Consider the following 25,005-nt stretch of genomic DNA (forward strand, 5'->3'; position numbering starts at 1 on the left):
AGAAAAAAAATATGGACAGAACAAAAATCAAGGAACAAAACAAATATAAGCTTTAATATAGTGTAATAAAACAAAGCAGATGGCTAGGATATAAATTATTATTCCATTTTCATGGGTGTGCCAAAGCAGTTGAGTCGAGAAAACCTTCATTGTGTCATATGCTGAGCAGTCATATAGAATGACTACTCAATTCATCATCTGACTCCACATAGAGTTCTATTAAAGTTTAGGATGGGCTTACACTGAAAAGCTAAAGCTATTGAACATCCAGATGATATGAGAGATGTTTTCCTAAAGATTTATTAAATGTAATACCCATAGCAAAACTCATGGAAAATGTGATTTTATAATGATTTGTTTTTGTTTTGTTTTGTTTTGTTTTGTTTTGTTTTGTTTTGTTTTGTGGAAGGCACTTTAGAATGAATAGTCTTGGCTTTTAGACAGACTTTTACAACAAAACACATATTTGACAAGTGATGGCTTCTGTGAATTTTAAAGAACTTTTTAAACCTACAAAAACCACATGAAAAATATGTAATACAGCCAAAGAGACATCTTTTGTTAAAAGGTGATAGCAAGTAACATGTGAAAATAAACCTAGTATTAACCAGTGGGAAACTGACACTGTTCATTCTTTTAAGTGAACAAAACTCAGAAGATTTATAGTTTGTGCCTGTGCTGTGGATGATGTGACACAGTTGATAATTCCCCCTCCCTCCCACCTACCCCTACACACACTGATTTAAATATGCCATATTATTCAAAAATCAATTTAACAGTTTCTGAAAAGAATAAGCATACATATTGTCATGTAATGTTGTATTCATCTATATGATACAAATTAATATAATCTACTTATATAAAGAGCCTATAAAATGGTTTTATTCATCTATTTTTAGTATCAATCAACACAATTTAAATAAATGTCTATTTACTGGTTAACAAATAAATTATGAGCTTACTGTACCATGTGACTCTATTCTTTTAATAGTTTGACTTACTGTTTTTATATTTTTCCTTCTTTTTGTAGAAAGCCATACTTTGAACTGAAGAGAGGAATAAGCAGAGCTGAAGAGACTCTAGGAGATAAAAGACTATCATTAGTAAGAAAAAAAGCTATAATTAGTGAAAGAAAAACCAATAACAATAAGAACACAAATGATCTAAGAATAACAACAACAAACAAAAACATCAAAATAACAGGGACATTTATTTACATACCTTTCAATAATAAGGTTCAATATTGACACCTTCAATTCCCCAATCAAGAGAAACAGGGTAGCAAATTGATTAAGAAATAAAATTCCTGTATCCCTTGTCTACAAAATCTCATTTAGTTTTAAAGATAAGTACAACTTTAAAGTTAAAAAGATGGCAAAAGTATTCCAAAAATATGTGATCAAGAGGATATGAGGAGGATGAAGGAGGGAGACAGAAGTAGGAGAGACAATTGAACCCATAGAGTGGTATCTCTGGGATGAGATAGAAACCTAGAAAATGGAAACTCCCAGGAACCTATGGGGGTGACCCTAGTTAAGACTCCTAGCATTAAGGGATATGGAACCTGAAATGCTGCCTCCTATAACTACACAAGATGTCCAACAGAGTGAGTGGGACTTCAACCAGTCTCAAAACAGTTGACTCAAAATTTTTTTCTACCTACAAGATGTGCATAGATGAAGAAGAGCAGAAATTGAGGGAATAGCTAACCAATGACTGGCCCAACTTAAGACCCAGGCCATGAGAGAGATTCATCCTGACACAATAAATGATATTTTGCTATACTTGCAGACAGGGGCCTAGGATAACTGTCATCTGAGAGGCTTCTCTCAACAGCTGATAGAAACAAGTATAGTGCTCTACAATCAAACAATATGTGCAACTCAGGAATATTGTGTAAGAGAAGGAAAAATTGACAGAAGCAGAAATGTCAAGGATACCACAAGATAACTACAGAATCAATTTTACCAATGGGTCTCACAGAGACTGATCAGGGAACATGCATGAGACAGGTGGAGATCTCCTACACATCTGTAACAGATGTGCAGCTTGGTCTTCATGTAGAACCCATAATAAAAAGAATAGGTGTTGTCTCTAACTCTGTTGCCTGCTTTTTTAATCTTTTTCTCCAAACTGTATTGCCTTTTCTAGCAAAAATAGATGTACCTACTACTACTGCCACTTTATATTTCAAGACATATTGATATTTAAGGGGAGCATCCCTTTCTCTGATGAGAAAGAAAGGAAGAATAATGAGAGAGGAGGCAAGAGCAAGAAACTGAGAGGAGAAGAGGTAAGGGAAGCTGTGATCTGATTATAAAGTAAATAAGTAATTAATGAAAAAAGAAAAGAGTAAGTTGGTGCTGCCATTCTAATTCTTGATAAAATAGACTTTAAACTAAGACTAATCAGAAAACACTTTCAACAAACCAATCAGAAGACACAGAAAAAGGTACTTCATCCTAATCAAAAGATCAATTAGTCTTAAAAATATCACAATAATATTAAGCATATATACACTAAGAGCTGGCGCATCCAATTTTGCAAAAAAAGCATAATGATGGAATTAATGACAGATTAACACAAACCTAAGTATAATATGCAATTTCAACAATCCACTTTTTAAAAATAACTAGCCCACCTACAAGTGAGAGAGAGAGAGAGAGAGAGAGAGAGAGAGAGAGAGAGAGAGAGAAATCACATAATTAAGTGCCATCATATGTCAAATGGACCTAACTGACAGCTATAGTTTATTCCACTCAAATGCTTAAGAATATACATTCTATCCAGCATAACAGGGAAGCTCTGTTAAGACAGAGCCAACATGGGGACACAAAACAAACCTTAAAAATACAGAGAAACTGAATTAATCCAGTGTATCTTATATAACTATCATGCAATAAAACTTAAAATTAAGAGAGAGCAAAACTAGTAAACATGTAAACTAATGTAGATTAAGCAATTCAAAACTGAATGATGAATAAAATAAATTAAATAAATTAAAAATTAATCAAACAGTCCTATAACTAAACAAAAATACAATGAAACAGCTGTGAGAGAGGCATTGTAGCCTAAGTGCCTAATTTAACAACCCAGAAAGAGCATAAATAAATAACTTTAATAGTGCAACTCAAGAATTTGAGAGAAAGGAAGAATTCAACCTAAACCTAGAAGATGGCAAAACATCATAAAACTCAAAGCAGAAAAAATATAAAAGGAAAATGAAGCAATACAAAAGTTAATACAACTTAATCCGGGTTCTGTGAGAACTTAAACAAGATCCACAAACTGTTGGCCCAACTAGCCAAAAGAAAGAACCCAACATAACAGAATCAGAACTGAACAGGGAAAAATTACAACAGACAACAAAGGAATACAGAGCAGTACATGGAAATGCTTTAAAAACATATACTCCATTAAGTTGGAAAATTAAAATAAAATGAATGAATTTCTTGATTCATCCAAACCACCAAGGGTAAATAGAGCTAAAGAAATGTGATTTCACATTTCATTTATATTCACCACTAACTCTCCCCCCTAATTCTTTCTATATACATGTCCTATTTCTTTTATCCCTATCTACTTCACATTTTTTGCCTTTCCTAAGGTAATCCAACAATACCAATATATACACTATGTGACAATGCACTGGAGCATTGTCACCTATGAAATTTCACAAAGATGCCATTGGTGGAATAGGGGAACTACAGGATGTGGCTAGCTCACAGCTCACAATAAACATGAAAACAGAAGGGAGATTAGAGAGGTATGGGAAAGTATTATAAAGAAAAGAATATGGAAAATGTAAAAACCACTATGAACAGTCAAAATCTTGAAAAATGTACATATATGTGTAAAATATTTATATTACATTTTGGTATTATGAATCTCATCAGAAGCCCATACATGAGTAGATCATGGACATACTGGAAGTTTTATTGATGTTGCTTCAATAAGTATTGTCAAACACTGTCTTCTGAGTGTATCATGGCTTTTAAAATTTCCAACTCACAGTTGTAGTGACCTGCACAAGACATACACAATACTAGGCTTATGGGCTAGCTTTAGGCAATTGAGGATTCCTGGGAAATTTTCTTCAGTGATACAGCCATTAATCAGATGTTTATGTTCCTGCTAATAGAACCTCAAATATACTCATAAGCAACCATAATTAAACTTAAACAAATTACATTAAACAATAAAAAATTTAAGGGGCATTAACATATGGAAACTATTTCATGAGGAGGATAGTGTAAGTAGGTGGAATAAGAGAACATGTCATAGTTTCAGTTCTGATTCCTGTGCTAAAATACTCTGAGAAAGGCAAGTTAAGGAGGAAAGGAGGTTATTATAGTTTACATTTCCATGTCACAGTCCAATATAACTGGGGAAGTCCCAGCTGCCAGAGTTTGAGGGAGCTAGTGACCCTGCATCCAAAAAGAGAAAGAGAAAGCAATAAATGAATTCATGCTAGTGCTTGAATCTCATTCTCCATCTTTGTAGGTCTAGGAACTACCTAGGGAACGATGCCACATCCATTGCATTTACTTCCTACTTCAATTAACATATACAAGATAAGCCCACATACACTTGCTCAGAGGCCCTGCTGATTCTAAGTTCTGTCAAGTTGCCAACATTAACCCTCATAGGGGCTGAAGTATGTGTATATATGTGGTGGCTTTTGGAAGTTTAGTGCCCATAGACTCATATGTTTGAGTGCTTGGCTCACAGGAGATGGTACTATTAGGATATGTGCCCTTGATGGAGTGGGTGGGGCCTTGTTGGAGCAAGTGTGTCACTGTGGCACTGGGCATAAGTTCTTCAATGCTCAAGCTCTGCCCAGTTTGTAGCCATCTTGCTAAATGAAAAAGAGTCCCCCTCTGCTGCCTGCTAATCAAGATGTAGGACTCTTGGCTCCTCTAGCACCATGTCTGCCATATACTGCCATGCTTCCTGGCATGATGATAATAGCTAAACCTCTGAAACATTAGGAAAACAGCAGGGGGGACACTGCTGGAGCTTTTCTCCCTCATCTCTCTTGACTGTGGGCCAGTCCAGCCCATATGTCCCATGTCTCAGTCCCTCTGTGGCCTCTTAGCAGTGCCTGGGTGCCCAAGGGCTGAGACCAGCCAGTCTTTGGTCAGCTGCGTTGGCCCAAAGATCCCCAACCCAACTCTGCCACCGTGGGACTTCAGACTGGGAGCTCCCCACACTCAGTGGAGTTCTGAGAGTTCTCAATCAAATTCCTGAGCTTCTGCCCTCTGAGCTATGGTCCCAACTGCCTGGGGCAGCAGACACGTGGGAACCATCACTCAGCCAAATGAAACCCACACTCATGTGTGGGTACCACAGCTCCACAACTGGTGGAGGCTGTATGCAAAACCAGCATCAAGAGTACTCCTGCTGGCGCCACAAAGAAGCACTTCATGGAACTCAAGGACAACAAACTGTTACTGCCTATCCAAGATACATAATTAACATGAAGATTTTCTTCCTCAGCTATCCAAAACAGACTCAAAAGTGCCTTCCAGGACTAAATTTCCTCAAACACCCTTGCTTTTCTAAGATCATATCGGCAGACCATGATGTGCTTGCTCCCAAGTAGCCTAATACTTGCTACCGACCCTTTGCAGACATCCCCCTACTGGGGTTCTGCTCCCCTGTTGTGATTACCCTACAGGCTGTCCCAGCAAAAGAAAATGATAGTGCTGCTCCAACAAATCCAGCAGAGACAACGCCATCTCCTGGAACCTACCTGGAACAACAAGCTGCCTTCCTCCAGACACTTCATCTGACTGAAGACTCCCGTGACATATGGTAAGATCCAGAGATGTGAGCTGAGTCCTACAGAGGTCAGACCTAGACCTTTCAGCTACAGATGAACTCTCTTGCCAAAGCCAAATGGCTACTAAACTTAGGGAAAATTACATGTTAGCAAGGAAAATGTTTATCTAGATTAATCAGATGTTATTACCTCAAACTGTACACCCTGTAAAACAATCAATTGCCCCAATGATCCCTTGTCAACCCCCATGCTCAAATATCCTTATACTGTGACTTAATTGTGCTACCCTCTACAGCCTGTGTAATGTTTTCTTTTGACTTCCATCCAAAATTTTCACTACAAATGACACAGTCACTCCGGTGATGCTCCTCTTTTTTTGAAAAAGAAAAAGGAGTTGTTTTGGGGCAGTGGGCAGTGAGAGGCAGCTGGATACCTGATCAAGTCCAGTCCTCGAATCCCAGATAATACCCTAATGAGATGGTAGGTGTTCGAACTTGCTCCTAGACCCTGGTTCCTTTCACTTATCCACAGCCCCTCCCAAAGAAAGGTTTGTGGCTCAAGGTCACATAGCACAGGTAGCACAGGTAGAGAACTTGACTACAGGCTGAGGAGCCGCAAAAGATCTCCATAATAATGAGATACCTAAAGGCCAGAGGGCGTAGCCAATTAAGCACTCTTTCCCAGACCCTCCTCCTATTCACAAAAGGTATTTAATCTCAGGCTTTCGCTGAGAACATGGGGTACAGCTACACTCATTTTCCTTCATGACAATAAACTTTTTAAGATCATGGACTTCCTTTTGTCTTTGTGGTCCCACTGTGGAGGAGATCCTTCAACTACAGAACTGCTGTCTAATCTCTGGCCAAGGACCTCTCTACTTTCAAGCCATGGAACCCACTAACTCAAGCAAGCTAGCTGAGCCAGCTATGACCCAGCCAAGCGAGTTGCTGTGACTGAGTCTCACTACCCTGGGGGGTGCTGCTGGAGCTTCTCTCTCTCTTGTCCCTCTTGGTTATGGGCCGGTCCAGCCTGGACACCACCAGTCTCAACTCTTCTGCAGCTCCTGGTGGCACTTGGGAGCCCAGGAGTCTGAGACCAGTCAATCCCCACATGCCTTCTTGCCCGGGATCACCACCTATGAGCTTTTCCCCCTGCGGGGTGTTAGATTGAGATCTTCCTACACCTGGAGTGGAGCTCGGTGCCTTCTTTCATCTCATAGCCTGGTGTCTGCTCGGCACTGCATGGAGTGAACTCAGTCAAATTCTTGCATTTCTGCCCTCTGAGCCATGGTTTCAGCTGCCTGGGGTGAGAGACACATGGGAACCACAACTCAGCCCAAGAGGACACATGCTCATGTGTGAGCTACAGCCCCACAGTCAAGGATGCTTACAAAACAACCATGGGGCAGGAACTTGTTATCACTACCCCTCATGCTATTGAGAGGATCCTTAAGAATCCACCCAGCTTGTGGCTGTCCAATACCAAACTGGTACACTTTCAATATGTACTTTTGAATTCCCCTTACATAAGATATAAACCAATAACCTGCCCTAAACCCAGCCACCCTTCTGCCTGACTGGTCTTCAGATGTGCAGCATAATTGTTCTACAGTTCTGTGGCACATCCAGAATATCAGGCTAGAATTGAATGACTGTCTCTGGCCAGACATGGAACATATATATTTAATGGATGGAAGCAGCTTCATCAAGAATGGAATCAAGTATGCAGGGGCAGCTGTAGTGTCCTTGAACTCTGTTATTTGGGCAGCTGATTTGTTGCCAGGAACTTGAGCCCAAAAAGCTGAACTTAACCCAGGCTTTAAAATTTAAAGACTTTAACTCAGGCTTTAAAATTTGCAAAGGGGGCCATAGCTAACAATTATGCTGCCAGCAGAGATGCTTTTGCTACAGCTTTTGTACATAGGTCCATACACCAAGAGAAGTGATTATTGACTGCTGAGGAAAAAAAATCATTTAAAAAAGAGGAAGAAATACTTGCTTTATTGTAGGCATTATGGCTTCCTTTCCAAGTGGCCATACTTCATTGCTCTTAGCATCAGAAATGGACATCAGAAGTAGCCAGAGAGACCAGGTTAGCTGATAAAGTCACAAGAGAGGGAGTCCAAGCTTCTACTGCCAACATCCTGGTAGATTTCCTGTTCCCTGTACTTCTAGCCATCCCTGAATATACTGCTGAAAAAAACTGACATCAGGTGAAATTCCAAGGACATAAGAGATGGATGGTTGCTAACCTCTGAAGGCTACACTATCCTACCTAAGGAGTTTGCTAATCAACTCATCTATCACATTCATCAGTCTTTTTTTTTCATTTTTATTGGTTATTTCATTTATTGATATTTCAAATGTTATCCCCCTTCCAAGTTTCCCCTCCACAAACCTTCATCCCATTCCTCCTGCCTATATGAGGGTGCTCCACCACACATCCACCCACTCCTACCTCCACACCTTAGTATTACTCTACCCTGGGTCATTGAGCTTCCACAGGACCAAGGGGATCCCCTCCCAACGATGCCTAATAAGGCAATCCTTTGCTATATAATCAGCTGGAGCCATGGGTCCCCCCATGTAAACTCTTTGGTTGGTGGTTTTGTCCCTGGGAGCTTTGGAGGGGTCTGGTTAGTTGATATTATTTTTCTTCCTATGGGGCTGAAAACCTCTTCAGCTCCTTCAGTCCTTGCCCTAACTTTTCTATTGAGGTCCCCATGCTCAGACTGATGTTTTGGCTGCATGCATCCTCACCTGTATTGGTCAGGCTCTGGAAGAGACTCTCAGGGGACAGTTATACCAGGCTTCTGTCAGCAAGCCCTTCTTGGCATCAGCACTAGTACCTGGGTTTGGTGTCAGCAGGTGGCCCGGATCCCACAGTGGGGCAGTCTCTGGATGGCCTTTCCTTCAGTCTCTTCTCCACTCTTTGTCTCTACAATTTCTTTTGACAGGAGAAATTCTGGATTAATATTTTTGAGGTGGGTGGGTGGCCTCATCCCTCAACCAGGGGCTGTGCATATCCACTGGATATGGTCTCTACAGGTCTTCTCTCCCACTTGCTGGGTATTTTGGCTAATGTCCTCCCTGTTGGGTTCTGGGAACCTCTTTCTAGTGGCTATCCCAGTTCCCCCTCTCACACTTCTAAACACTTCCTTTCAAATTCCTTACCCTCTGTAATTCTCTCCCATCTCCTCCTGTATCTGAACCTGCCCTCCCTTCCCCGCTTCCCGCCTCTCTAGCTCCCAGATCCCTCTCTCGCTCTACTTCCCACAATTATTTTCTTCCCCCTTCTAAGTAGGACTGGAGCATCCACACTTTGGTATGGTCTTCTTTTGGGGGGAGTATCATATGGTCTTTTGAGTTGTATCCTGGGTATTCTGAGCTTTGTTTGGCTAATATCCACTTATCAGTGAGTACATACTCTGTGTGTTTTTTGTTTGTTTGTTTGTTTGTTTGTTTGTTTGTGACTGGGTTACCTTACTCAGGAAGATATTTTCAAGTTCCACCCATTTGCCTGAGAATTTCATGAAATCATTGTTTTTAATTACCGTTGTGTAAATGTATCACATTTTCTGTATCCATTTCTCTCTTGAAGGACATCTAGGTTGTTTCCAGTTTCTGGCTATTATAAATAAGGCTGCTATGAATATAGTGGAGCATGTGTTCTTGTTATTTGTTGGAGCATCTTTTGGGTATATTCTCAGTAGTGGAATAGCTGGGTCTTCAGGTAGATCTATTTTCAATTTTCTGGTGAACCACCAGATTAATTTCCAAAGTTGTATTACCAGCTTGCTGTCCCACCAGCAATGGAGGAGGATTTCTTTTTTCTATATCCTCACCAGCATCTGATGTCACCTGCCTTTTTGATCTTAGCCATCTGACTGGTGTGAGGTGGCTCAGTGTGGTTTTGATTTGCATTTCATTTCCCTGTTGACTAAGGATGTTGGACATCTATAGGAGGATCTAAGATAGGACGAGTTAGGAGAGGAAGAGGAAAAAGGAAGAGGAGGAGTTAGAGAGAACAGAGATGTAAGAGCGGTGGAGAGCCACATATTTATGGAGAGCAGTCCATGAGCAATAACCTTTTATTTAGGTTAGCTAATTGGGAAACAACTCTCTTTGTATGGGCATATTGTTATTGAGCATTACCAAACATATAAAGCCTTTGAATAATCTTTAAGCATTAGAGACTCATTTTCTTACTGAGCCCATGTGGTTGGCGGGATGGTCTGGGCAATGCCCAGCCTTGTGGAGACAGCGTGGAAGTTTGGCAGAGCCATCTTCCATGCTGGTGTCTCGTGGATGTCAGTGATGGTGTTTCTGGCTGGCCGATTCTAGCATCTGTGCATTTGGTGTTTTAATTAATATGTGACGCAAAGAATTTCTTTTCTGGTCCCATTTTTTTTGGTGCTCTGTAGGCTTCATGTATGGGTATGTCTTTCTTTATGTTAGGAAAGTTTTCTTTTATAATTTTGTTGAAGATATTTGCTGGCCCTTTCTATTGGGAATCTTCATTCTCTTCTATGTCTATTTTTTCTTAGGTTCAGTCTTTTCATTGTAATCTAACTTAGAGCATTATGTTAGGCATGGAACTTCAGGCTCCCGTTACTGATTAAAAAAATTCCCAAAGTATCCTCTGAGCATATCATATCCACCCCTACCTCACTGTCCAAAGGTTTCCTAAAATGCCCACACTTTTATCCTAAAGTGCCCGTATCCCTTGGGAGCACTGGCAACCTACACTAGATGTAAAATTTGCAAGGGACTACCCAATATTATCATCTAACCTCATACTTGATATGTGGAGGTTTTCCTCACATGATGCTTCCAATATTACTCCCTATGTTAGCAGGATCCCATTAGATTCCAAAATGACCCCATTATGAGCAATGGCGATTTATGTGGTTCTTTAATTGTCTTGATTTATTTAATGGGACATATTTTCCCAAAAAAATCATCAACAGAAATGTAGACTGGGGCAACCCCTGTGAACATTTGAAACATTGGCAGCCCAGGTTGGTTGGAGAGCCACCCTGGTTTGTATCTGACCTCCATTTTCCTTTCTGGTCACTAACACCTCTATTTTCAAAGATAGCCTTAACTTCTTTAATGAGAAATGTCTCCTGACCACCTTGAGCATGAGGTATTCAAAATGGATATCCTGATGAGAAAACCAGCTGCTATTTGGATGCCTGTGGTAAATATCACTCACTTTCATGCTGTCTCTCTGATGGCTCAGACTCAGTTACAATCCCTACATCAGGAACATCAGGAAAAGAGTGATTTTGGTATCACAGCTGCCATCATTGCAGACATTGCTGGAGCAACAGCAGCTGTAGTTGCCTTGACTCAGACAGCCACTATGGTGGAGACCGTGAGTGCTGTAGTCTCTAAGTCAGGTGAGGTGCTTCAGGCACAAGAAGTACTAAGTCAACATCTTTATCAAGCCATCCACAGTTTACAAAAACAGATTGACTTACTGGAAGAAGAGTTGGCCCTTGTTAGAGACATGTTTCTATTGGCATGTGACCCCAGGTTTCACTCAATCTGTCTAACCCCTTACCAGGTACATAATGCCACTGAAGCTCCAAAACAGTTGGCTCAATATCTTGAGGGTACCTAATCAGACAAATTCGTTAACTATTCTGTACTGTTAAGGGAAAGCATAGCCAACCTCAATGCAACCAGGGTATCTGTGCTCTTCCTAGATGCTGGATTCTTGAGAAATGTGTGGGACAATATTAGAGGTTGTTTGACCCCTTGCGTATAGCTACTTATGATATAATGAGAGTAATTGCTATACTAATAATTATTTTGTTAAGTGTCTCACACAGCATATCTTCCAGTGTTGATGGTTCTAGAAAATACTGATTACAGCCCCTGCCCCCCAAGGAAGTGATCAAAGCACAGATGGCAGAGATCCATGAGACCACTATTTAGGCTATTCCTCATCTCACTGATGCATGAGAGGCCCCTAGAGTGATATCACTTTGAGGGCTGGTAGTCCATGACGGGTAAGATCCTGGAAGACAGGACAACCTAAGACATACACAGTCAAGTATACTGAGAATCCTCTGAGGTGGGATCAACAATATCGAGGCAATGGCACTCCTGCTCCCACTAGGCTGGCAAAATATAAAAACAAAAGTTTGGATACGTAACAGGAATGGTGTGGCTGCTTCTATGCAAACACAAGGGCTGTTCAGCCCCAAAACCATCTCCTGCAAAAGGACCCAATTGAAGACTGACTGAGAAACCAAGGATTGCTAGTACAGACAATGGCAACCAGTCAGGAAATGCTGTTTAGAAGAAATGCTTTCTTGGGATCAATGGGGGCGAAGTGGAGGGTATTAAAGGAGCTTGCAGCAGTGTTCAAGAAACCTGATGCTACATTTTTTGCCTGCTCCCGGAGTCTGTGTTGGTGACTCTGTGCCAGCTCATCTCCAAATACCAAGGGCAGAATAGGGTTGGGCAGTGATCAGTCCATTAACCCAGTTACATGGCACATTTAAAAACATAATTTTATCACTCTAGCATATTTTTAGGATCATTCAAATTATTTACATGTGTGCTATTATTTCTATGTTATTATTCTATTGCTTTGCTTTGTTATCCCAGCCATGATGTGCTTCAGGTTTTAATTATGTAATACTTGGTGTGAAAACTGCTTCTTTTTTTCCCAAAGAAGTCTGCTAGGTCAATTAAAGTAAAATCCAATTTTAATATACAAAGTTATGTTCTCAAGATAGAACTTGATGAGAAGAGTTATAAGTATTAAATTAACAAGATTTTGAAGAACACCTAGAAGTAAAATTTATCTAAAATTATGCATTATAGCTGAAAACTTAAAATTTTACATTATAATTAAATTTAGGTTTGAGATAATAGATCTACGATTGGATCATCAAACTATTTACATTGCATTGATGTAGATATAAAAAAAATATGGAGAACACAGAGCAGTATTCTTCAAATTTACCTTGAACTCTTCTGTTTATTTTTATTTACTCACTAATTTATTCATCATTGTGTTTTTAGGAAGAAAAAAATAAAATGCTAAAACTTTAGCACAAAATATCAGGTATCTGAAAAGATCAAATATTTCCTCACTCCATTGTAATGTTTTGAGTATAAAATAATGATGAGATTGTTAGCATTGGCTTCATTTTAATCTGCACTGAATGATGATGGGCTGTAGCATCTATATCATTTGACACAGTACATGAAGGTGTTACTGTATAATAATATCCTTTGCCTGTGGCTTTACTTCACTTCTGAAAAAAAGGCAATAATACTTTTTCTACTCCTTGGTTTAGTCTGGCTTTGTATACTCATCTGATCTGCAATTATCTTAATATCAAAAATATTTTCATCTGCTCACTATTAATATCTGCAATGACAATAATAAAATAAGAAGAGTGATAAAATAATTTAACCTTTCATTTTGAAATCATTATATATTCCAAATCAAAAAGCTGTGAAAGATTTGGTATGTCTCCTATAATTCCTCTACGATCTATTACCAAATCTAAGACACTGACAACTCGCATTAGATGTTAAGATTTCTAGACCATAATTATCCCCAGCTTCATTCTATATACTTATCCTTATACCTATAGATACATTTAGCTCTTATCCCTTATCAAATAAGCTTCCCTTTGTATCAGATTGAGATCATGACAGAAGATCACAACTTATCTAAATACAGTTAAAATATGATGGTGGGCTGCTCATCCCAATGGATACATCTACAGCATATTCTTATACACAAGACTCAAAAATTTTGGCAGAAGAGGATGTAGAAAGACTGTAACAGCTATAGGATCAAAAAGTCTGCTTTGAGGTTGTGTCTTGTAATGACAAGGAAGCTATACACAAATTACTTTTAAAAATGGTGACATAAACAATACCTAACCATTACAGCAATGATAGAGATGTTAATATGGATGAAAGAAAGATCATAGGGTCTCATTCCTAGATAAATAACTATAAGAAACTAATAACTTCTGAGAGAGGAGGAAATAGTCACCCCCAGAGATAACAAAGCTAACCTTCAAATATGTAATCCAATGTTGACTGGTCAGCCCTGAAATCTTACACATTTAAACAACACCAAATAGACTCAACAGGTTATATTTATATATTTATGCTTGTGCATATATGAATAAGAAGAAAAAAACAATGAATTTTAAATAGTAATGGGTTACAGAATGGTGTGACTGGAGACAGGGGACATAGAAAGAATTGGAGAGAGGAAACAGAGTGCAAATATGATATAATTATAATGCAATTTATGGTCAGTTATTCAATGCATAATTTCTGGTCTGCTCTTGATGCTTATTTACTTCTTTATAATGCAGTCTATAGTATTGCTTTTTAAATCTGAATAAACTATAGGAGCGTTGTCAAAGTGCAAATGCAGAATAGGTAAATAGGCAGTGGTAACAGATTTTTTTTTGATCATTTCTCATGTGATGTTAAGAATGTTGCCTCATAATTAACTATACATTAAGAAGCAAAGTCTTAAGATACTAGATCTATACTTAGAAAGCTCTGATTCTCACCACATTAAGAGTTCTAGTATAGAGGTGAAAGATGGCTCAATCATGAAGATCACTTCCTGCTTTTAAAAATGACTAGGCATCAGTTCTCAGTACCAGCATGGTGGCTCATAACTTTCTATACCTGCAGTTCCAGGGGAACTGTTTCTGACTTTTGCAGGAAGGCACATACATGATGCAGATACGTACATGAAGGCAAAACATGCATTCACACAAAATAAAAATAAATACACCTAAAAATAATTTAGTAGTTATAGTTTTGGTTTTCTTGCCACTCTATCATATTCAAGATAAACTGAAATGGAATTTTCTGAATGAGGTTCAAGGTCCTGAGGAACTAGACATTAGAAATCAGCAACTAAATCAAGTTCACATTCCCTTTTCATCTAAATTTCACCAATATAATCCTACTTCATTCACATTATTTACAAAGGTATCCTTTTGTCCTTAATAATTCCAATTTAGAGTCCTACAAGAATACTGATTTAAATGGCCACACATGTGTATTGAGGGTGGTTTGCTACTATGTATACAATTGCTAAATTCTAAGCTCCAAGATCTGGCTGCCATCCAGACACAGGTATCTTCACAAACACCAGCCTTTGTTGTGTAAACTTTGCTCCCCAATTTAAATCTATGGGGTAGTAAAATGCTAGAGCCTATAATTACTCTATGGCTGTAGAGAGAGAAAGGTAGAGCTCAGAATTCAGTGGAGAGTCTCAAGAAAGACAACAGTAGAGAAGGAGAAAGAAAACAGAGGGAAAGAAGAGCCAAGAGAAGTGCACCCAAAGGACAGACTGATAAAGTAGAAACCCCCCAAGTGAGATTCAAACAATAAGTAACATGAGTAATGTAGGGCTGTGAAAGGGGTCTGGGTTTTGGTAGAAGCACTGCGTGGAAATAGCCCGGAGACCCAACAGGTGTCCATTGCCTGTAAGGGATGGGCATCTATTCTGTTGCACTCCCAGAATCCAGGCTCCTGACACATGGCATAGAACTCCATTAACCTGCACTGTTCAGTCACAAAGGCAGCCCCTCCCATAGAGCACAGGTAGAGGGTGTGACTACAGACCTCAGGCCCTAGAGAGATTTACATACTAATAAGATACCTGAAGGTCAGAGGGCAGAGCCAATTAAGCACTCTTCCCCAGACCCTTCCACTTCTCCCTCTCTATTTAATTCAGGTCTGTCCTGAGTTTCATGGGGGTACTGCAAGATCCATCTATATCCACCATAAAAATAAACTCTTTTGGAACCATGAACTTTCTCGTGTCTTTGGAGCCTTCATGGGAAAACTCGGGGAAGGCCATTAATGAACCGCTGTAGCCACAGCCACAGTGCCAAACTTCCAGCCTGGAGGACCTCTCTGCATTCCAGCTACAGGGACCGCCTGTTCAAGCAAGCTAACCAGGCCACTGAGTCTGCTAAGTGAGTACAGTAACAGTTTCTCCCACGAGGCACTGTCGGGCCTTCTTCTTCTCTCCCTCCCCTCATTTGTCTCAGCTCTGGGTTAGCCCATCGAGTGCCCACATGCTCCCAGTCTCCGTCATTCCTCAACCTCTCAGCAGCATCTGAGAGCCCAAGGGCTTGAGACCAGTTGGTCCCTTTCCACCTCCTGGCCCAGGGATCCCTAATCAAAGAGCTCTGCTCCCCTGTGGAACTTCAGACTGAGTGAGAACTCCCCCTGCCAGGTGGGGCCCTGTAACACCCACCCAGCTCCATGCCTGGAGTAAACTCAGTCAAGATTCTTGCACTCCAGTGTCTTTGGAGCCATGGGAATCGAAACAACCCAACAAGATTCAAGAACCCACGCTTGCGCCTATGTGTGAGCTAATCATTTCCCAGAGTAACATGGGACAAATGATGATATTCATTTTGATCAACCTGCTCAATCTGGGCTATGCCCTGTAAATAAAATACCAGGTGTTCTCCTTTTTTTTTATTTTTTCCTCTCTCTCTCTGTGTGTGTGTGTGTGTGTGTGTGTGTGCATGTGTCTTTTATATGGGCTAGCTAGAATAAATATTTTTTTTTTACACACATGCTCATACAGGCAGGAGAAAGCAGACTTGGATCTTTAAAACAAATTTTATGAAGTTAGAAGGGGAAAGTAATCAGAAGACAACCATTATATACATTTCTGAAATTTTCAACAATAAAAAGAACAGCAAAAAAAGAAAATCAATTATAAAACAGCACTGAGGATGTGTTGGAAGTTAGTCTGGTGCTGTGTATACAGATGGTTATTTCTGTACTTTAAGATCTGATTGTGTCCAGATGAGAAAATTTTCACATACACCAGCTTTTTGTTGTATAAACTATGCTCTCCAGTTGAAAGTGAATTGGCAAATAAAAGGCTACAGTCTGTGATTTGGCAGAAAAGAGAGAGAAAGGCAGAACCCGAGGATCAAGTGAGGGATCTCAGAAAAGAACAATGGGAGAAGGAGGAAAAAATGGAGAGAGGAAGAGGATGCTATGAGAGGAGATAGACCATGAGCACATACATGTCTAAGAGAAATGTTCCCCAAGGAAAGGCTGATAGAACAAAAATAACCTAGATGAGACTCAAACAGCTAGTAACAAGGGACATACAGCTGATATGTACACTAGAATAGCTCACAACCTGCCTAACTAGACTTGTGACTGAAATGCCAGGGTATTGTGTCTTTTATATGGGCTATCTGTAATAAGTAATTCATTTACAGATGGAGTTCACTATCAGGCTATAATCTAAGATTAGGATACAAGATTCAGGCCAATCGTTCAGAATGTGGCAGGCAAACAAAAGTCAGGCTCTGGTATGTTAGTAGAACAGGACTCGTAGTCCTTTTAAGGGAGAGCTGTAAGGAACCTCAGAGCACAGCTGCTGCAACTTCTAGGTATGCACTGAGGACAATAAATGCTAAAATAACTTTATTATGACTAACTATTTTCCTCAATCTTCTTTGACCCCTCAAAAATGAATGCTATGTTCCAAATCAGCAGGAAGCAATTTTGAGAGGACAATGTCCCATTTCCTTAAGGTGGTATGAGTAGGTTTGGTCTTTAGGTAAATGATGCTTCTTGTTATAAGGTGTTGGCTATACATTATTAAATAGTTTTGATCAGGGAAATCAAAGCATAAAAAAGGGAGATAGATTATTGAATTAATTCTTAAACCAAAAAAAACATTTTATAGCCAATAATATGACATTGGTTTAGATCATTATATATTGATATTAAAATTAAAGTCATTTTTGCTACAACACGTTTTAAACTCTGATTTGAAATATTGTACCTACATGATTGTTTATAACGTCATGTTAAGTTCCAGTTTTTTTAACAGCTGCTATTATAAGCTATTTAAGATAATTAAACAATACAAGGTAATAGTCAAAAATAGATTGTCTTATAGGTATTTGTTTAGTTACTTACAAGATAAAATTTTGTCTCCTGTTGATGTTTTCCAGATTAGTAAGAAAGGAACTAACTTAATAACAAATTTTCCTTATTCAGATATTCTGTATATAGATCATTGGTATTCAGAAACCTCAGCAATTTATAGAATATGGCATTCCCAGATAGTTTAACAATTTAAGCCCTTTTTGAATAATGAGATAGGTCAGCTCCTGGCAGTACCCCCATTTCTACTTCAAGAAGGTGATGATCATCAGAAAACACACTTATGGAGTTTGCTTCAAATGTGGCAAGAAGACACTGGGCAAAATCTGCTTTTACTTTAACTGCAGACAGAATGCTGTCCAAAATGGACAAACATGTATCCATGGTAATCAACTGTCAAACTTCTTAAGGACAAGGTAGGCTAGTCCTTCAAAATTTCTGCTCTCCAGAAACCTCTGTCAGATATTCTGGGCCACAAGGTTGAAGATGCATGTTCCAATGTCTTAGAAATAATTCTGGGGGTTGATTCAGCTGTCAACATTCTCTGTAATCTTTGTAGTTTTGGAAGATGCTTTCTGCAGTTTCTGCTAATTCAGGTAATATTTATTTCTTCTTATGTCTCTTAAAGGGTTAAAAATTAAATAGTATAGCTTCACAATTAAGCTTATGTTGTTTACAATTTAAGAAGTTGTTTTATGTCTAAGAAGATGTTTTTATGTTACTAATACAAGTTATGATGAAAAAAATGATTTAGATACAGAACTCTGAACTCACCAAGATAGGATAGATGATAGAATATTTTATTCAGCTTGCCAAATATTAATGGACTGGATACTCTGAATGTAATTCCTACCTAATAGTTTTCACAGTTGTTTCATATTGTTCTTACTGTATGTTGTTTATTTTTGTAAGATAAAGAGCCTTTATATTTAGACAAAAAAGGGAGAAATTCTACGTAGTTGGTCTAGTGCTTTGTGTACAAATGTTAAATTCTGTACCCCAAGATCTTTTATCCCCAGATGAGAGAATCTTCATACACATTGTCCTTTGTTGTGTCAACTTTCTTCCCCAGAATTCTCTGGAGAGACCCAGAGAAAAAGGAGGGAGAAGACAAAGAGAGTAGAATGCTACCATGAGAAGAGATGGACCACAAATACATGGGCAGGAGAAATGGACTCCACAAACAGGCTGACAGAACAGAAACAACACAGGTGGGACTCAAACAATAATAAGGACATATGATTGGGATGCAAGTTAGAAAAGCTCACAACCTGCCCAATATAGGCTTACAGACTGTTAATACAATACCTGGATTTTGTATCTTTCATAGCCTAACTAGAATAAATTATGCCTTTACCAGAATGTAACCATCAACCTTCAGGAGAGAAGTCTTTCCGTTCAGTGAATTTTGATAAATGCAGAGACCCAATGTGCTGAGGTTGAAGAATAGTTGAGAACTTGATCCCAAACAAGACATTTATATCAGTCCCAACAACATTGTAGAAGAGGAGATGGAGAGAACATAAGGGTTCAAAGACAGGGAGAATAACTGTGAAGTACCATTTCTATCCTCCACGTAGTGGAGGCACTACAATCTTGACCTCAGTAGCTGCAGGTGCCTACACTAGACCTGTACTACACAAGATTGGCCTTGTCAACAGTCATTGATGGGAGGGAGTAGCAGGACCCTATGTCTTCAAGGTAAAATTTCATCAGGACAGTCTGGGAGTGTATTCAGCCATGTACCCACTGGTGAGCCCAGACATTCCACTGAATAGTTCCCAAGAAACAGTCACAGTAAGTCACACACCAAATCAAAAAGAACTGGATGTGGGAAAGAAATGGTGAGGAGAGGTTAACAGAAATGAGAGGTAAGAATAATTAAAATGTACTTTATATTTCTATATAAAAAGTCAACGAAAAAACATAATTAATAAAAAATACAGAAAAAAAATTCCAAAAATCAAATGGTCTTATCTATAAATCTAATGAAAAATTTCACCTACAATAAAAACAAAAATTTCATCTAATTTTCAAAATTGCTTAGAATATAAGGAAAGCAAATCAAAGCAAGGATAACCAGGGAAAGCTGGCCAGCTTGACTAGCCAGAATTAAACTCTGGATTCAGCAAAAGCTTCTGCCTCAACAAGGTAGAGAACAATTGAGGAAAATAGGGAGTGACAACTTCTAGCCTCGGCTTAGAGAGGAGTTCCCGAGGAAGGGATATTTGAAAGTGATAGAAGAACAAGTTGAAATCAATGATGGGGTGCAAGGGGCTCTGCGTTCTTTTTGACAAGGCTTTCTAGACAGTTCTCTGCTCAAGACAGCTTTCTCCTCCAGATAGCTAAAAGTCAGAAAACGTGCTAGAAAAAAAATGCTAAAACAACTGTGATAGCTCTCTCTGCGTAGCTCTCTCTTGCGGACTAAAGGCCAATCTTTTATTTACATTCCAATTAAATCATTTTTACCTCAGGTTCCTTTTTGATTACCCAATGAACCAGCATTCTATGACCTCAGCCTTTGGATTCTTAAGAAAGGACAGCAAGTACTGCTTTTAACATAGCCAATGAGCTCAGAGATCTGCCTCCTTTTGTAAACACAAACAGTAAGTTTTTTGGGGGAGGGAATGGGGCTCACACTCTGGGACCACTACTGCACTTGCTAGTGCTCCTTTACTACTTGAATCTTGAACCTTGGTTTTTTGTTTTTGTTTTTGTTTTTGTTTTTAACTGTTCCTTTTCCTATACTGACTCTTTAGTGCAGCTAGCTCTGTTCTTTCAGGTCCATGAAGCCCCTCATACAATTCATAGTTCATCCTTATATTTTGCACAGTTGAAAAATCCTATTGATACATTCTTGAACTCATATTTTCACAGTTCTTTCTCACAGCCTTAAGGGCTATTCTGAAGGTCACAGTGTTTACCATTTAGCTGGGGAACATTAGACACACTCTTACTTTCTGGGATCATGCTGTTCTTAATTTTCATGGAATCATTAACCGTAGCAGGGAGAACATTTCCTGAGGTGGAACATGAAGTAAATTATAACATTATTATACAAGCAAGCTTTATGCCTAGCAACCATCAATACTTGTGCAGGTCCATGCCCTGCTTTCTTCTGTTCTAGGGGCCAGAAGTGTGTCATATCATCCCATTGATAGCAATGCAGGACTTGGTAGATAACTTTTCACTGTCATATGCCAACACATATATGTGCACAGTGGCACAATCATGAGAAAAATAGTTTGGAATATACATATATTTACTCACACACTCCAGACTCACAAAATTAATGGGCAAAATAATTAAGGAAGAGATTTAATGTTGACATCTGGCTTCCACAGAAGTATTCACACAAGCACATCAATGTATACACACATATGTGCACACAAACACACACAAAGAGGAGGGATGGAGACTCCTTTTTAACACAAGTAAATGTGTTAATAAAGAGTCGTATACCAGGCTTGATACTGATTATGTATTTTGAATAAGAGAACACAACACAATTGTGGGAGAAAATATCATCTCTTTCCTAGGCTCTGGAGTAGTATTACTTAATCACCTCTTTCTGTAATCTTCTCCTAGCTACAAACTCCCACATACTTATTGTCATTGCCATAAGCCCAGTGAAATTAATAAATTCATTCTATAGTCTATGATTATGACATAAATGCATAAATCAATGCTACAATTCCATTATATATTAGATAAACCACATTCTTTAAGCAGTATAAAAATTTATAACACCTTCACCTCTCATTTTCTGCTGAGGAAATTGAACATGCCTATCTCATCTTTCTAGCTAATCAAGCTTCAGATTCTCCTTGAGGAAGTTATATGATCAATGGACTCCTGTGTACATTGCTACATTTCTTGCAAAAAATGCAGAAAAACATACATATGCATATATAAAGTTTTTAACTCCCCCCCATTGATTAAATCAGAATTTACAGGACCAAGTTTGTATATTTATTTATGACAGCACTGGTATTATGACACACCATTAGAATTGTATTCTACCTATCGGCAAGTATTTTGTTTTCATTCCTGATAGTCTGTTTTAATCTTTCATTCTTTAACACAGGACCGTATACAAATAATTCAGATGATATCACATGACTGCTAAATGATCAATTAGTCACTGATATGCCTATCCATACTCATTTCTTATATCATTTATTTTAATTGTTTTACACATAAATCCTGGAGCTATTCTGTTATCTGAGTTAGCTTCGTGTGAGTCTGAAGATTTTGAATTTGTGATTTGCTTATTAAGTATATCTGAGTACATTCTATTTCTTTTCTTATCAGAACTTGATCATTATTCTGTGTTGAACTCACCGTTAAGAATGTGTCTGGATATGGATATGCAAATGCTTTGTTTCTGTGTGATGTAAGCCCATGTCCAGGCACAAGCTCCAATCAACATAAATAATTGTAAGAGCTACATCCTTAAAAGTTCTTCTTTAGCACATATAGATGATCACAGAGCAGTGTAAGATGAGGTGGCATCTGTCAGATGATCACACCATTTTTTCTTCCTGTTAAAGGGAAGCATGTTGATAATATTTTTCATCCCCTACATGTACCCTCTAGTATCAAATTTAGCATTAATGACTCAGAAGATACCTTCTCCAGATTTAATAACTTCACTCTCTAGATTTTTGAAAAATGATGGCAGCCAAATTTCAATGTGAGCATTTATTCTGAAGCATTATTTATTCAGACTGGATCATGGTTTTGAATAAATAAGATGCTTTAGATATTCTCTCTTAAAGTAACCATTAATTTTTCTCCAGAAGTACAAGGTCATAGTCAGAGATTTGAAGAGATCTTGAAGATACATCTGGAAATCTCTGAGGCCACCATATAAATTATTCTCTGTAGTAACATCTAAATGACCAACTATTACAGTCAATGCAACACCATTACCTTAAAAAAAAAAAAACAGTGATTATGGCAGGTATGAGCTGATATGAAGAGTTGTCACTAATAAGCCAAATGTTCTCATGGTGGGAAGGGCAAGGGGACTCTGATGAAGAAATCTTAGGAATAGCCAAGTAAGTCTATTAGCTATTTGTAAAAGATGAGTAAGTAGAACTGGAGAAGACCCAGTCACATAATGAGAGGATTAAGGTCAGGGGAATTATTGCCCGGGTTCCTTATCTAGAGCCTCCTCTCTCTGCTCTGCCTCCTTCCTTTTAGCTTCCATGTTTATATGTGTGTGTGTGTGTGTGTGTGTGTGTGTGTATTTAACTTTTTCTAATGCTTGAATTTGTATATTAACTTTGGGTCCTTAAAATAAATCATAAGGAATGTTATGTGGATCAGTAGTTAAGACTGTCTGCAAACAGAAAATTTAGGAATAAATTGCATCTGTCAGTTACTATTTCTACCTTGAGCAAGTTCATGACTTTCTACATTACTTCACTCTTGAGTTCATAAACTGATCAAGGCAAAAGAACATATGACAAGTAAACAAATTAATCCTTCTGTGGGTTGTCATGTACCTCACAGGTATCATGGGTGTAATGAACACTGGCCATTACTTTCAGATGCATCTTTTAGATTGCTATCTTGAGTTCTATTAACCTGAGAGACATGAGACATGGACTTTAAATCTTGCCATTCAAGCAAAGGGGTTTGGGAGTAGAAATATTTTGAAGAAAAATGTTGTTTCTTTGTGCCTGTGCTAATAAACAAACCATCCATTTTCTAGTTTTAAAGATTAAAACAACCCACAATAAGGAGATTTATTCACCATCTTAATTTACATAAGATCCACATAATCTATGAAAGTCACTATCACGTGTTTTTAAAGAGAACATCACATACATTAATTTTAGGCTGTGAGCATCAGGGAAAGACCTCAACACAAGCATTAAATGAGTGAGTATTTATGCACTCATGTTCCTCTTTGCTCTTCTCTTCACTATAATTGTAAAACTTCAAGAGTGTTCCTTTACCCACTCACTTTGTCACTGACTTCCTGTCATTTTTAATTCAGAGAAGTTTAAGTCTCCAATTTATATGGGAAAGATTTGTTTGCAACAAACACCATATGTGCAGAATTCCGGTACCTGTCCTAGAGAGCTCATACAGGACTTGACAGGTGGCCTGTCAGCACAGAGGTTGTTCTGGCATGATTATTTATAATGATTCTCAAAGGGAATGTGGCCAATTTGCATATCAAAGTTCTTATGTCAGGAATATATATTTAGAAATAAAACCACTGTTATGTTTGGAGTCATAATACATCTTCAGGGACAGAATCTCAGTTTTAAAGACATATCAGCCATTTGAAAGCATGTCAGAAGTGTTAAACCTGGAGGAAATACTTAAAAATTGAAGACAGAAGGTAGCCATAAAGTGCAGTAGAATAACAGGCAAGCAACTTTTGTCTAAATATTCTTTAAATTGGAAACTAACGGCACACACCACACTAAGCACTTTCTAGTCCTGTATCTGTTTTTGGTATATAGTAGTAAACAGCAGGGAGGATATTTTTTAGTGTATGAGCTTTTTGTATTCAAAATATTTCCACACCAGTTACTGTACTGTGACTTTGCTTTCAATTTACTGTCACTTTTTATTATGTTTTAAAATGAAACTCTATTCATTTATTATTTCTCAAACACATTCTGACACCTCAGTTACTCATTCTAATCATTCCTGTCTATTGCTAGCAAGAATTTTTCTAAGGAACTTCAGCAAGAACACTGTTGATATCTGATTGCCCTTATATCTCATGAAATTTAGCACTCTCCCTATGGCACCTTATTGGTTATGATTAGGAAGATGCTCCTAGCATTGAAGTTTCCTCTTACTCATTTTTTATCCCTTACTCCAAACTGCTTATTAGCTATATACATGTTGCCATTTTTCTTTCTATTCATATGACGCTCAACTTTCTCCTTGCCTACATCTCCCCTGCTGTTGTCCTCTACTCAAAATCTTCTTTGTTATATCTTAATAAATATAAACATTATTGTTCTAACGTTCTCACCACTGTGAAGAGTGGTGCTATGACCCCAGATGATGTCAAGAGTGTGTTCTCTTAGGCACATCCCCTTGATATTACTCTAAGGCTGCTACAGCTACTTCCTTTTACATAGCTCCTCTAGTTGTTTTTATATGGCTTCACTTTTTTCCCCTTAATTTTGAAATTGAGAGTCTTCCAAAAAAAAAAAACCAAACATGCTTTTCAATAAAAAAAATATTCTAGACAAATAAATATTGGAAGCTTTTGATGATCCTACTTGATGTTCTATT

This window comes from Grammomys surdaster, unplaced genomic scaffold (assembly GCF_004785775.1).
Source record: "Grammomys surdaster isolate TR1022 unplaced genomic scaffold, NIH_TR_1.0 67, whole genome shotgun sequence".
Taxonomy (NCBI): Eukaryota; Metazoa; Chordata; class Mammalia; order Rodentia; family Muridae; genus Grammomys; species Grammomys surdaster.